Below are 14,174 nucleotides of genomic sequence, written 5' to 3'. Positions count from 1 at the left end.
GCTCCATCAACCCCCCTGCCGCAACACCAGCCCGAAGTCTGGTACTTACAGTGGGGCACCTTGGGGCCTGGCTAGCACGGCTCCACGGGAGGACCCCGGACTGCAACCGGAGCACAGGGGGAACAGGTAAGATGGGTTCCCACTCGCAGGACCCACGTCTTCAAAGCAGTCCTATTTCCGGTCTTGGAAAACAGACCTAAGGTGCTGATGTGCGCCCCGGTTCATCCAGGACCCACTAGACCACCAGGGCTAACATACTGGTGCAGGGTTTGTTTTACTAGGGACCAGGGAACCTATGGTTGATGTCAGCATAGGGGAGGTCAGCCATCTCCCTGTGGTACTTCCCAGCTCAGCGTGCCATTCCACTGCACTCTTCCTGCCTCTGAGCTGCTGCTCTACCCTCCCCGTCAGAGACCCATGGCAGCCATTTTATTCAAGCAGCTACTGGTCTTCGGGAATGGTGGGTCCATTTTCCCTGTATACATCTCAAAGGAGCCAGGTTATAGAGTGCTATATCCTACCAGCCAATGCGGTTTGTGTGGTTGATTTAGTGCCCATTGCAGTTATTTATAATGTATTTTGCATGGTCAGTGACTTGTGCTAGCTCTGCTGTCTGGTATTTTTCTACTGTCCGTTTATACCTTTTCGTTTTGCTTCTGTAAAACCCCTAAAAACAGGTGTTTAGTGGTTTTTCATACTTCATAGCGAACATTGTTTGTGATGGTTGTCACAGTACTGTAATTGTTGCACACTGCATAGTTCTATACTGTGTGTTATACTATGCCTGCATCTATGTCTAGCAAAGGCAAGCCTCACAAGGAAGCTGCTGGTCTCATGCAAGTTCTGTTCAGCGGGATTTTCCCATCAGGACATTGTATAGGACTGTTTATGTGCAGCTTGCTATATTCCACCTAACTAGCCAGCCCTCTGCCAGGTCTTTTACAGGATTCCCTGGGCTTCCTTTTCATAGGTACTACCACAGATAGCTGACCACTTAGCAACCCCCTTGGTAGCTCCCTCTGTGGGATTTCCCCAGCAGGTGCACCATGCTATACCAGTTACAGCTATGTCTCCTCCCTTGGAGGATGTGCTTTCCACTTCAGTACAGGGCCTAGCTACTACTACTACTGCTTTTCAACAGAGGTTACAGGGTGAAAGATCCTTGCCCACTAAAGCTACTAAGTGTTCTGTGCCACCCTCACTGTCTACACAGCTTTCAGATTCTGAGGCATCATCTGGAGAGGCAGAGGAGGCAGATGTATCTCTCATTGAGTTACCTTCAGGGGAGGAGGAGCATAAGTCTACCTTAGATGTATCAGCGCTTGTAAGTACTGTCAATTCTTAAACTAGAAAAGGAAGAGCCTGCTCCTCCACCAAAAAAGGGCCAGCTATTTAAGTAGTTAAGGCTGAATTTCCAAAGTCTGGGAAACTCACTGAACTCTTGCGCCAGGCTTGGAATACTCCTGGTAAAAGTTTCAGCTGCCAAAGCATCTGGGTTCATTTTACCCTATTCCAGCAGCTTATTGTGCTAAGTGGGAGGTTCCCCCAGCTGTGGATTCCCATATGGCACGTCTGGTTAAAGTCTCTACTTTACCTATTTATTTATTTATTAACAGTTTCTTATATAGCATTGCAAAGTCCATTGTACTTTAAAACTATCCCTACAACATCTTCCTTAAAGGAGACCATGGCTAGGAAGATTGAAGACTGTCTCAAATCTATCTATTCCCTTACAGGAGCTATTACTCGGTCTGCTATGGCCACTGCTGGGGTGGCCAAGGCCATTGAGAGTTGGGAAGAGGCTCTGGTGGAGGGACTTCCTTCTGACTTTTTCCAGGAACTTATGACCCACATCACGCATGTCAGGAAAGCAGCCTCCCACCTAGGTGAACCTGTTCTGGATACTAATCTCTTGGCATTTAGAGTGTCTGCTAACTTGGTGGTAGACCGCCGCATTCTCAAGTTATCCTCATGGAAAGAGGACTGGGTTTCTAAGAGGGCCCTGGAAATGCTACCTTACACGGGGGAACTGCTTTCCTGCCCACGGCAACTACACTAGTCTCAGACATCTACCTTTCAGTCCTTTCGTCCCCAAGGCAAAGCTAAAGGTCAGTCCCTCGGCAGTCAGCTTCTACAAGCAGGCCTGGGCTACCAGATATCCAACTACTAAGTCTGAAGACAAACCCTCTGCTTGATGGAGCGGGCCGCCTCCTGGGGGATCCCAGGGTGGGAAGCCAACTTCTTCACTTTGCACAGTCTTGGCATCAGACCTACAGATGCCTGGGTGCAAACAGTTGTTTCTCACAGGTACGTGCTTTCATTCCAGTGATGCCCCCCTCAACAATTCTTCTGCACAAGCCTCCCATCGGATCCGAACAAGGACTTGGCCCTCCAGCAGGTCATTTAGTGCCTACGACAGTCAGGGGTTGTGATTCCCACTTTGACACAACGTGGGACAGATTTTTACTCTACCCTATTCCTGGTGAAGAAATAAAATGGGTCTCATCGCCCTATCCTCAATCTCAAATCCCTCAACAGGTTTATCAAGGTACTTAGGTTTTGTACGGTGTCCCTGGACATTCAAGATGCTTATCTGCATATACCTATAGCACCCTCTCATCAGCGATTCCTGAGTTTTGTGTCCTTCAGCAACATTTCCATTTTTCGAGCACTGCCCTTTGGTCTTTCTTCTACTCCAAGGGTCTATACTAAATTTATGGCTGTTATGGCGGCACAGCTGCTTCAGCAGGGGGTCAAACTACTCCCATACCTGGACAACCTGCTGATCCTTGCACATTCTGTGTGTGACTGTGACTGTATTTGCATACAAAATGCTATGCTACAATGTTTTCATGAAAAACACTAAACCGTGGCATTTCGGATGCAGATAGAGCCGCAATTACACACAGAATATAGACATGCTGCATATTGTTTTAATCGGCAGAAGCTGCTTGTGCATTCCTATTACATTGCTTTGCGTCTAAGACTCATTTTCACGGAAAAAGATGCAAAAAGACGCTAAACGCTACAGAGTCCCGCCACGGCATGACTTCAAGGGCTGTTCAGCGTGACTGCAGCAGAATGTAAGAGGACACATCTGTACAAGGTTACTGTGCATGGGTCCAGAACTAAAAAAACAATAATAATGGTATTTATTAGCACTTTTCTCCTAATAGAACTCAGAGTGCTTTACATTATGTCTTATCAGCTCAAAATATAAAACAGGCTTACCAGTAGATATTAGTGAAATGGCAAATAGGTAAGTCTTTAGTCTATTTTTTTTTTTAAGGATTCTAGAGTGGAGTCTTCTGGAACTGTACTGGGAAGAGTTCCATAGAGTCGGAGCCACAAAGTTGAAAGCTCGACCCCCCCCCCCCCCCCCCCTTCCCCGATGAATTCAGGGAGATTCTAGGTACTGTTAGCAGTCCTTCATCTACAGATCCGTAGTAATCGAGTGGGACAGGAAGGAATCAGAAGCTGTTTCAAGTACCTAGGGCCCTGGTTATGTAGGGCTTTGATAGCGAGTAAGCCAATCTTGAAAACAATTTGCCATTTTACAGGTAGCCAGTGAAGGTAGTAAAGAATGGGTGTTATATGACTGGAACGGGGCTAATTTGTTAATAGTCTGGCAGCTGCATTTTGTTATTCTTTTGCTAGGAGACCAAGGTAGAGGGCATTGCAGTAGTCTAGGCTTGATCATACAAATGCATGTATGACTTTAGGCAGATCTTCTGAGGGAATTAAGTGCTTGATTCTGGCTATGTTCCTCAGATGAAAGAATGAGGATTTGATTGTATCTGATACCTGATATTTAAGTGTCAGGTCACTATCCAGGGCAAAACCAAGATTCCGCAAATTTTCAGTGTTTTGTAGTTATGTACCCCCAAGCGCAAGTCCTGTCAGTTGGCTATGCTGCAGTTTTGTCATGTGACCTATCATTAGGACTTCTGTTTCATCAGGGTTCAGTTGCAGCCAACTGGCACTCATCTACTCCTGGCGCTCCGCCAGACAGCTATTTAGGTTTGTTATCGAGTTAACAGTACCTGGAGCAAAGGACAGGTACAGTTATGTATCATCTGCAAAGCAGTAATAGACCAGGTAATGATGTCAGATTATTTCACCCAGTGGTAGCATGTATACTGCACAAAGCATGGGAGATAGTATAGAACCCTGTGGGACACCACAAGTCAATGGCACTGGTGAGGAAGAGTATACTCCAGACGCAACTCTCTGTGACCTGCCAGCGAGTAATGATTTGAACCAACTAAGGAATGTGCGATCCAGTCCACAGAAATTCTTCAGGCGCTCAGTTAGAATCCCTTGGCCCACTGTGGGTCAAATGCTGCAGAGAGATCCAGAAAGATTAAGATTGAACAGTCACCACTGTCTCTTGCCATTAGAAGATCATTAAGCATGCATACCAGGGCTGTTTCAGTGCTATGTCTTCTCCTGAACCCTGACTGGAATTGATCATAGATGTCATGGGATGACAGGTGGGGTTCTAGTTGAGTTGCAACCACTTTCTCAAAATCCTTTGCTAAAAAAGGAAGTTTCTCTTACGTCCTAGATGATACTGGGGTCCACATTAGTACCATGGGATATAGACTGGTCCACTAGGAGCCTTGGGCACTTTAATAAATGAGTAGTGTGCACTGGCTCCTCCCTCTATGCCCCTCCTACTAGACTCAGTTTAGAAAATGTTCCCGGAGGAGCCGGTCACGCTTGGGAAGCTCCTGAAGAGTTTTCTGCAATTATTTTCTGTTTTATTATTTTCAGGCAGGTCTGGTTGGCAACAGACTGCCTGCTTTGTGGGACCTGGGGGGTTCCCCGCTGACAGGGCACTGAGCTCCTGAGGGTCCTATTCGCAAGCCCCACCACGGCGAGCGTACAGACCCGCAGCACACTGCCACCCCTAACAAAGCCAGAAGAGTGGTGAGTAGATGTCCGACATCCCGCTTTGCGGGTCACTGGCTGTGATGGCGGCATGAGGGTAGGAGCCCAGTGCTGCATGCAAGCTGTGCTCCAGGCTTTAGGTACACTATAGTGTCCGCTGTTAGGGGCGGCTGGAGCCACATCTATTACCCGTGAAACTGGCACAATTACAGGGGTTCTGATCCCCTACAGACATGCTTCCACACCTCAGCCAGAATAAAGACCGGGGCCTTCACTATGAGCGGTTCCAGCAGCTCACCAGCGCCATTTTCCCTCTGCAGCGTTACACAGGCAGCCTGTCAGGGAAGCGCAGCTCCTCCACATGGACAAAGAGGGGGGGGGGGGGCAGTAATTTGGTGTACTAAGTCCTATTAAGGGTACTTCATTTGCAATGAACAATGTGTTTGTTGCAAAGAGGCAACAAAGAGAATAGATTGCTTTTTGGAGCACTCTTTTTTAACAATTTTTAATATGCAAATCGGTATGATATGATTATGAAAGTTAAAACGTAACCTTTAATCATTACTCCTAAAATAGTAAAAGGGGGTTGTTAGTCGGTATCATATATTCCCTATGTGGGTATCAATCCATAAATGCGTGAGTTTATCTACATCCCCTTATAGAGAGACATTTTTTTTACATTGTTTTCACATTATTTTATATTCATCTGTGATCCAAGAAAAATAATAAATACAATCAATAATCCATGTGTGGTGAGATATTATTTTATATTCAACCTTAAGTTTATAAATCTCAATTCATACATGGATTGCAGCCAAAAGAAAAAGTTTTTTTTAAATTGATATATTTTGTATAGTTAATATTAAAAAACCAACCATTGAAAATTTATTCAAATACATGTCTATTATACCAAAGCCTATTTTAGTCAGGTTCCCTGCCCTCTGCACCTGTAACTCAGAGTCTATGTGACGAAAAGTATCACATTTCTAATCTATATCTTTCTCTGCCAGGTTCCTAGATACAAGTATCAAATAGGTTACCTTTTTAGCTCTTATCGTTCTCCCTGCAGTTTTTGAAGCCAGTGTGTCATACACAATACATTTGATTTCAAGTAGCCCTGAATTGCATTTCTCACAATGACATTAAAAATTCCTCTCTATCTTTATGCGTAGTTGCACATCCCAGTTGGTTTGAACCTAAACACAGATTCCTGCTGTTAGATATTCACAGGTATACAAGCGCACTATTGGTTAATTGGACTGGTGTGCATGTATCCCTTATGTAACAAACTGTCACTTCAATTATACATATTCATGATCTAGAATATATCAAATATACCATATAGAGGAACAACATATATCACACTAATATCCATAAACCATTATATTCACAAAGAAAAGTACAATCCAAGATGCCGTCTTCCTCATCTGCTGCCCAATATCTTCATAGAGCGGATAATGAGTGAGAGTAAGGGTTATTGCCAGATTGATAGAAAAAATAGATTCGGCGTCACTTTGTTACTCTGTACCCGGTGTTAGGTGGACCCTGATACCATTGGCATTGCAAGATCCAGATTCGCCAGCAGGAAACAAGTGAACGCTAGGAATTACAGATAGATAGTGCAGGATATCTGGTATGGTTAGAATAGATAACACTCATTAAATGTCTGTGTTAAACATAAAACATATGACTCTTGAGCTATCTATGTAGTCAGTACGTTTAGTGTTTGGTTTCTTTATATTCTTCACATTTATTCGAATTTAGCTCTAAAAAATCGCAGTAGCCGTGTGTCATAACCATACAACAAAAGGCTAACTAGAAACGTACTGACTACATAGATAGCTCAAGAGTCATATGTTTGATGTTTTACACAGACATTTAATGAGTGTTATCTATTCTAACCATACCAGATATCCTGCACTATCTATCTGTAATTCCTAGCGTTCACTTGTTTCCTGCTGGCGAATCTGGATCTTGCAATGCCAATGGTATCAGGGTCCACCTAACACCGGGTACAGAGTAACAAAGTGACGCCGAATCTATTTTTTCTATCAGTCTGGCAATAACCCTTACTCTCACTCATTATCCGCTCTATGAAGATAATGGGCAGCAGATGAGGAAGACGGCATCTTGGATTGTACTTTTCTTTGCGAATAGAATGGTTTATGGATATTAGTGTGATATATGTTGTTCCTCTATATGGTATATTTGATATATTCTATCTAGATCATGAATATGTATAATTGAAGTGACAGTTTGTTACATAAGGGATACATGCACACCAGTCCAATTAACCAATAGTGCGCTTGTATACCTGTGAATATCTAACAGCAGGAATCTGTGTTTAGGTTCAAACCAACTGGGATGTGCAACTACGCATAAAGATAGAGAGGAATTTTTAATGTCATTGTGAGAAATGCAATTCAGGGCTACTTGAAATCAAATGTATTGTGTATGACACACTGGCTTCAAAAACTGCAGGGAGAACGATAAGAGCTAAAAAGGTAACATATTTGATACTTGTATCTAGGAACCTGGCAGAGAAAGATATAGATTAGAAATGTGATACTTTTCGTCACATAGACTCTGAGTTACAGGTGCAGAGGGCAGGGAACCTGACTAAAATAGGCTTTGGTATAATAGACATGTATTTGAATAAATTTTCAATGGTTGGTTTTTTAATATTAACTATACAAAATATATAAATTTAAAAAAAACTTTTTCTTTTGGCTGCAATCCATGTATGAATTGAGATTTATAAACTTAAGGTTGAATATAAAATAATATCTCACCACACATGGATTATTGATTGTATTTATTATTTTTCTTGGATCACAGATGAATATAAAATAATGTGAAAACAATGTAAAAAAATGTGTCTCTATAAGGGGATGTAGATAAACTCACGCATTTATGGATTGATACCCACATAGGGAATATATGATACCGACTAACAACCCCCTTTTACTATTTTAGGAGTAATGATTAAAGGTTACGTTTTAACTTTTATAATCATATCATACCGATTTGCATATTAAAAATTGTTAAAAAAGAGTGCTCCAAAAAGCAATCTATTCTCTTTGTTGCCTCTTTGCAACAAACACATTGTTCAATGTTCTGTTTATTTTGATTGCAGGAGCACCTCCAGCACTTGAAAAGTTGAAATTTAAAAAAGAGAAAGGTATAACTAGCTGGTTCCTTTGAATATATTATTACTATTGTATTTGAATTATTAAGTCTGGTGCGGGATATATAGTAGAGTGCTACTTCATTTGCAACCCAGCTAAGTTTAATCTTTAGCTATAGGGCCGCTGTTTGGCTGGCTCCACTGTACTCTGTGTACCCCTGGAAGGGCTCTGTGTGGGTTAACTGTGCTTTAACCTTCTCCTTACTGTGTGTGCGTTTCTTTCACATTTATCATGTCAAAGGAGTGTGTATCATGCACAGCAGAGTCTTTTTCTGAATCGGGGATAACTAACTCAGGATAGTACACATTCTCAAGCTAGGGGATTTGAACCTGTATGGTAAGATCCATTGAAAGGGATGATTTCAAATATTTGAAATAAATTGTCCCAAAATGAAAATAGATGCAATATTTAAGGCAGTCTGTAGATGACCTCATGAATAGGGATTCAGTGGTCATCCAGACGTCTCAGACCCCTGCTATGTGTCCACAGAAATGTACTCTGGGCCAAATCATGCAGGCTGATACCAACGATGATGTATCAGACCCAGAGGAGGGGGAGGTGGACTTGGTAGGGGCGGATGCAGCTTTAGCACAGGGAATACAGGCCCTGATTGAAGCTATGAGAGATGTATTACACATTCCTGACAAGGTGTCAGAGGACGAGGATGAATCCTTTTTTAATGTGTGAATGAAATCCTCTGCTACTTTTCCTGCTTCTAAGTAATTAAATTCTCTTTTTGAAGCAACTTGGGTTAATCCTGACAAGAAGTTTCAGATTCCAAAATGCTTCCCATTCCCTCAGGATGATAGGAAAAAATGGGAAAACCCACCGATAGTGGACACTTCAGTTTCCAGGCTCGTAAGATAGTTTTACCTGTTCCTGGGGCTGCTTCGTTGAAGGATGCTGCAGACCGCAAGATTGAGACCACTCTCAAATCTCTGTACACAGCTGCGGGGGTGGCCCAGAGACCCACTATAGCTTGTGGATGGATCACTAGTGCCATTGAAAAATGGTCAGGTAATCTAATTAACGGGTTAGATTCTTTATCCAGGGTGGAGATTATTTTACTCCTACAGCATATACAGGATTCTGCTAACTTTATGGTGGAGGCCATAAAGGAGATTGGATTGCTCAACGCATGCATCACTACCATGGCAGTGTCAGCACGCAGGGCTTGTGGCTACGCCAGTGAACTGCGGATTCCAGGAAAGGCGCGGAAAGCCTACCTTTACAGGTGAAGCCCTTTTTGGAGATGAACTGAATAAGTGGATATCCAAGGCTACGGCGGATAGGTCTACATACCTTCCTTCCGCAGCACCCCCAGTTAGGAAATCCTATTCTGTACCAACGTTGCAGTCCTTTCGGACGGCAAAGTTTAAAGGTAAAGGCCAAGGGTTCTTCTAATGCCTTCAAATGCAATAGAGGTAAACCCAGAAAACCTGCAAATACAGTCTCACACGATCAGACCTCCGGTTCTACATCCGCAAAGCCTTCAGCATGACGGTGGACAGCACTGCCTGGTCAACAGGCAGGTGGGAGCCGGTTGCGATATTTCAGTCATGTATGGACCACCTCGTGCCTGGATCCATGGGTAAAAGATCTTATCATCCGGGGCTACAGACTGGAGTTTCAAGAACTCCCACCTCACAGATTCTTCAAATCTGGCTTACCAGCTTCACCGGAAGCTAGTATGACCTTGCAAGCAGCAATTCAAAAACTGGTAAAGACTCAGGTCATTGTTCCAGTTCTTCTTCAACTACAAAACAAGGGTTTCTATTCCAACCTGTTTATGGTACCGAAACTGGACGGTTCGGTGAGGCCCATTTTAAACCTCAAGTCACTGAACCCGTATTTACGGGTGTTCAAATTCAAGATGGAGTCGCTGAGAGCGGTGATCTCAGGTCTGGAGGAGGGAGAATTCCTGGTGTCTCGATATCAAGGAAGCGTACCTTCTTATTCCGATTTGGCCACCTCATCGGGGTTATCTAAGGTTTGCGTTGCAGGACTGTCATTACCAGTTTCAGCCTTGCCCTTTTGACTCTTCACGGACCTGAGGGTATTTACCAAAGTGATGGTGGAGATTGTTTCTCCTCCGCAAACAAGGAGTGAACAGAACACCGTACCTGGACGATCTGCTGATAAAAGCACCATCCAGGGAGAGGTTGTTGCACAGCATTGCCCTCTCCACACGACTTCTCCAGGATCACTGGTGGATTCTGAACCTGCCATAATCTCCCCTGGAACCAATACAGAGGCTTCAGTTCCTGGGGATGATACTGGACACGGAGGTACAGAAAGTATTCCTTCCTCTGGAAAAGGCATTGGTAATTCAGTCATTGGTGTGGGACGTCCTCAAGCTGACTGGGATATCGGCGTATCTGTGCATTCATCTCCTGGGCAAGATGGTAGCCTCTTACAAGGCATTGCAGTACGGAAGGTTTCACGCAAGGCCCTTCCAGCTGGATCTCCTGGACAAATGGTTCGAACCGCATCTCCACATGCACCAGAGGATACATCTGTCACCAAGAGCCAGGATTTCTCTTCTGTGGTGGCTACAGATTTCTCACCTGACCGAGGGCCAAAGGTTTGGGATTCAAAATTGGATTCTGCTAACCATGGATGCAAGCCTCAGAGGTTGGGGAGCAGTCACCCAAGGAGAACACTTCCAAGGAAAATGGTCAAGTCAGGAAACCATTCCTTCCGATCAACGTTCTGGAACTAAGGGCCATATACAATGCCCTTCTGCAGGCAGCACATCTTCTTCAAGATCGAGCCATCCAAGTTTAGTCGGACAATGTGACGGTGGTGACGTACATAAACCGACAAGGCAGAATGAAGAGCAGAGCAACAATGTCAGAGGTGACAAGGATTCTCCTCTGGGCAGAGAGACATGCTGTGGCACTGTCCGCGATCTTCATTCCGGGAGTGGACAAATGGGAAGCAGACTTCCTCAGCAGACACGACCTCCACCCAGGAGATTGGGGCCTTCACCCGGAAGTGTTCGGGTGCTTGACTCGTCGATGGGGGACTCCACAGATCGACATGATGGCCTCTCGTCTCAACAAAAAGCTCCAGCGGTATTGCTCCAGGTCAAGAGTCCCACAGGCGGTGGTGGTGGGCACCCTAGTGACTCCGTGAGTCTATCAGATGGTGTATGTCTTTCCACCACTTCCATTGATCCCAAGAATTCTCAAAAGAAAAAAAAGGGAAAGGGTTCAAGCAATTCTCATTACTCCGGATTGGCCAAGAAGGGCTTGGTACGCAGATCTACTGTAAATAATTCTGGAAGACCCGTGGCCTCTACCTCTTCGGGAGGATCTTCTACAACAGGGACCATTCTTCTATCAAGATTTACCGTGGCTACGTCTGACGACATGGAGGTTGAGCATCAGATTCTAGCCCGGAAAGGTATTCTGGACAGGGTAATTCCTACATTAATCCAAGCCAGGAAAGGGGTAATGTCAAAACATTACCACCGAATTTGGAGAAAATACGTCTCTTGGTGTGAAAACAGGAAATTTGCTGCGGTGGAAGTTCAACTGGGTCGTTTTCTGCTTTTTCTGCAGTCGAGTGCAGATGTGGGCCTATGTTTAGGATCCATAAAAGTTCAGATTTCGGACTTTTCCATTTTCTTCCAGAAACAATTGGCTTCACTTCCTGAGGTTCAGACCTTCTTGAAAGGTGTTCTGCACATCCAGCCGCCCTTTGTGCCTCCCACGGCACCTTGGGATCTTAACGTGGTGTTGAAATTTCTGCAGTCAGATTGGTTTAAGCCTTTACAGGAGGTGGATGTAAAGTTTCTTACATGGCAGACCATCACACTATTGGCCTTGGCTTCGGCACGGCGTATTTCGGAATTGGGAGCCTTGTCTCACAAGAGCCCCTATTTGATTTTTCATGAAGATAGAGCTGAACTCAGAACTCGTCAGCAATTTCTTCCAAAGGTGGTGTCTGTACTTCATATCAATCAGCCAATTGTGGTTCCGGTGCTTGCTGACACCTCTTCTACTCCAAAGTCCCTGGATGTTGTGAGGGCCTTGAGAATTTATGTCAAATATACGGCTCGCCACAGAATCGGACTCGCTGTTCATGCTTTATGATCCCAAGAAAATTGGGTGTCCTGCTTCTAAGCAGCCTATTGCTCGCTGAATCACGCTGACTATCCAGCATGCTTACTCTACGGCAGGCTTGCCGGTTCCTAAATCTGTTCATGCCCACTCTACTCAGTCGGTGGGTTCTTCCTGGGCGGCTTCCCAGGGTGTCTCGGCTTTACAACTCTGCCGAGCTGCTACTTGGTCTGGTTCGAACACGTTTGCTAAGTTCTACAGGTTCTATACCTTGGCCTCTGAGGACCTTCAGTTTGGTCAGTCAGTTCTGCAAGAACCTCCGCACTCTCCCACCCGGTTTGGGTGCTTTGGTACATCCCCATGGTACTAATGTGGACCCCAGTATCCTCTAGGACGTAAGAGAAAATAGGATTTTAATTACCTACCGGTAAATCCTTTTCTCGTAGTCTGTAGAGGATACTGGGTGCTCGCCCAGTGCTTCGTGTTTCCTGCAAGGTTACTTGGTTAAGTATTGTTGTGGGATCAGCCATTGCTGTTCCTGTTCATGTTGTGTTAACATGGTTTTCTTCTTGTTTGTGTGTGTTGGTTCGAATCTTACCACTATCCTTTCTGAATCCTTCTCTCAGGATATGTCCGTCTCCTCGAGCACAGTTTCTAGACTGAGTTTGGTAGGAGGGGCATAGAGGGAGGAGCCAGTGCACACTATTGATTTCTTAAAGTGCCCAAGGCTCCTAGTGGACCCATCTATACCCCATGGTACTAATGTGGACCCCAGTATCCTCTACAGACAACGATAAAAAGATTTACCGGTAGGTAATTAAAATTCTATTTTTGATACTGGCTTGTAGTTGGTCATGCAGTCGGGGGTCTAAATTATTTATTTATTAACAGTTTCTTATATAGCGCAGCATATTCCGTTGCACTTTTAAATTAGATTTTTTAAGACGTTGTCTGACTATTGCTTCCTTTAGTGGTTCAGGAAAAATGCCTGTCTGCAAAGAGAATTGAACTATATTTGCAAATACAGGGCTGATTATTTCCATACACCCTAATAGAAGCTTGGTTGAGGCACGGTCCAGATTACGGGTGGAGGGAAACATTTGGGTAATTTCAGCAATGTCTTTTACTTCCACTTCGTCAAAGCTGTTCCATGAAGACAGGTGGCTTACATTGGCAGGCTTGGTAGATTGGTACTCCTTTGGTGGCACTGTGGGGATTCCATCCCGGATGGTGGATACTTTATCTGCAAAGAATTTTACAGACTCATTGCATCTTAACTGGGAAAGTGTTTAATTAGGCTGCAGGCATGCTGGTTTGCAAAGCATCTCCACTGTACAGAAAAGCTGAGCTGGCCTATTTTTTGCTGCCATAATCTCATTTGAAAGGAACTCTGTTTTCTTGCAGGTGGTTATTGATTGATATTTTACAATGTGTTTGATTAGATTTTAGTCTACGACCCCTTTTCTTAAGTTCACAAATACGGGCCCTCATTCCGAGTTGTTCGCTCTGTAATTTTCTTTGCATCGCATCGATTTTCAGCTAATTGCGCATGCGCAATGTTCGCACTGCGACTGCGCCAAGTAAATTTGCTAAGAAGTTTGGTAATTTACTCACGGCATTACGAGGTTTTTTCTTCGTTCTGGTGATCGTAATGTGATTGACAGGAAGTGGGTGTTTCTGGGCGGAAACTGGCCGTTTTATGGGTGTGTGTGAATAAACGCTGCCGTTTCTGGGAAAAACGCGGGAGTGGCTGAAGAAATGGGGGAGTGTCTGGGCGAACGCTGGGTGTGTTTGTGACGTCAAACCAGGAACGAAACTGACTGAACTGATCGCAGTGGCAGAGTAAGTCTCGAGCTACTCAGAAACTGCTAAGAACTGTCTATTCGCAAATCTGCTAATCTTTCGTTCGCAAATCTACTATGCTAAGATTCACTCCCAGTAGGCGGCGGCTTATCGTGTGCAAAGCTGCTAAAAGCAGCTTGCGATCAAACAACTCGGAATGACCACCACTGTTGTCAAACCAAGG

The sequence above is a fragment of the Pseudophryne corroboree genome, chromosome 4 (genome assembly GCF_028390025.1).
Source record: "Pseudophryne corroboree isolate aPseCor3 chromosome 4, aPseCor3.hap2, whole genome shotgun sequence".
NCBI lineage: Eukaryota > Metazoa > Chordata > Amphibia > Anura > Myobatrachidae > Pseudophryne > Pseudophryne corroboree.
This window is presented reverse-complemented; position numbering follows the sequence as displayed.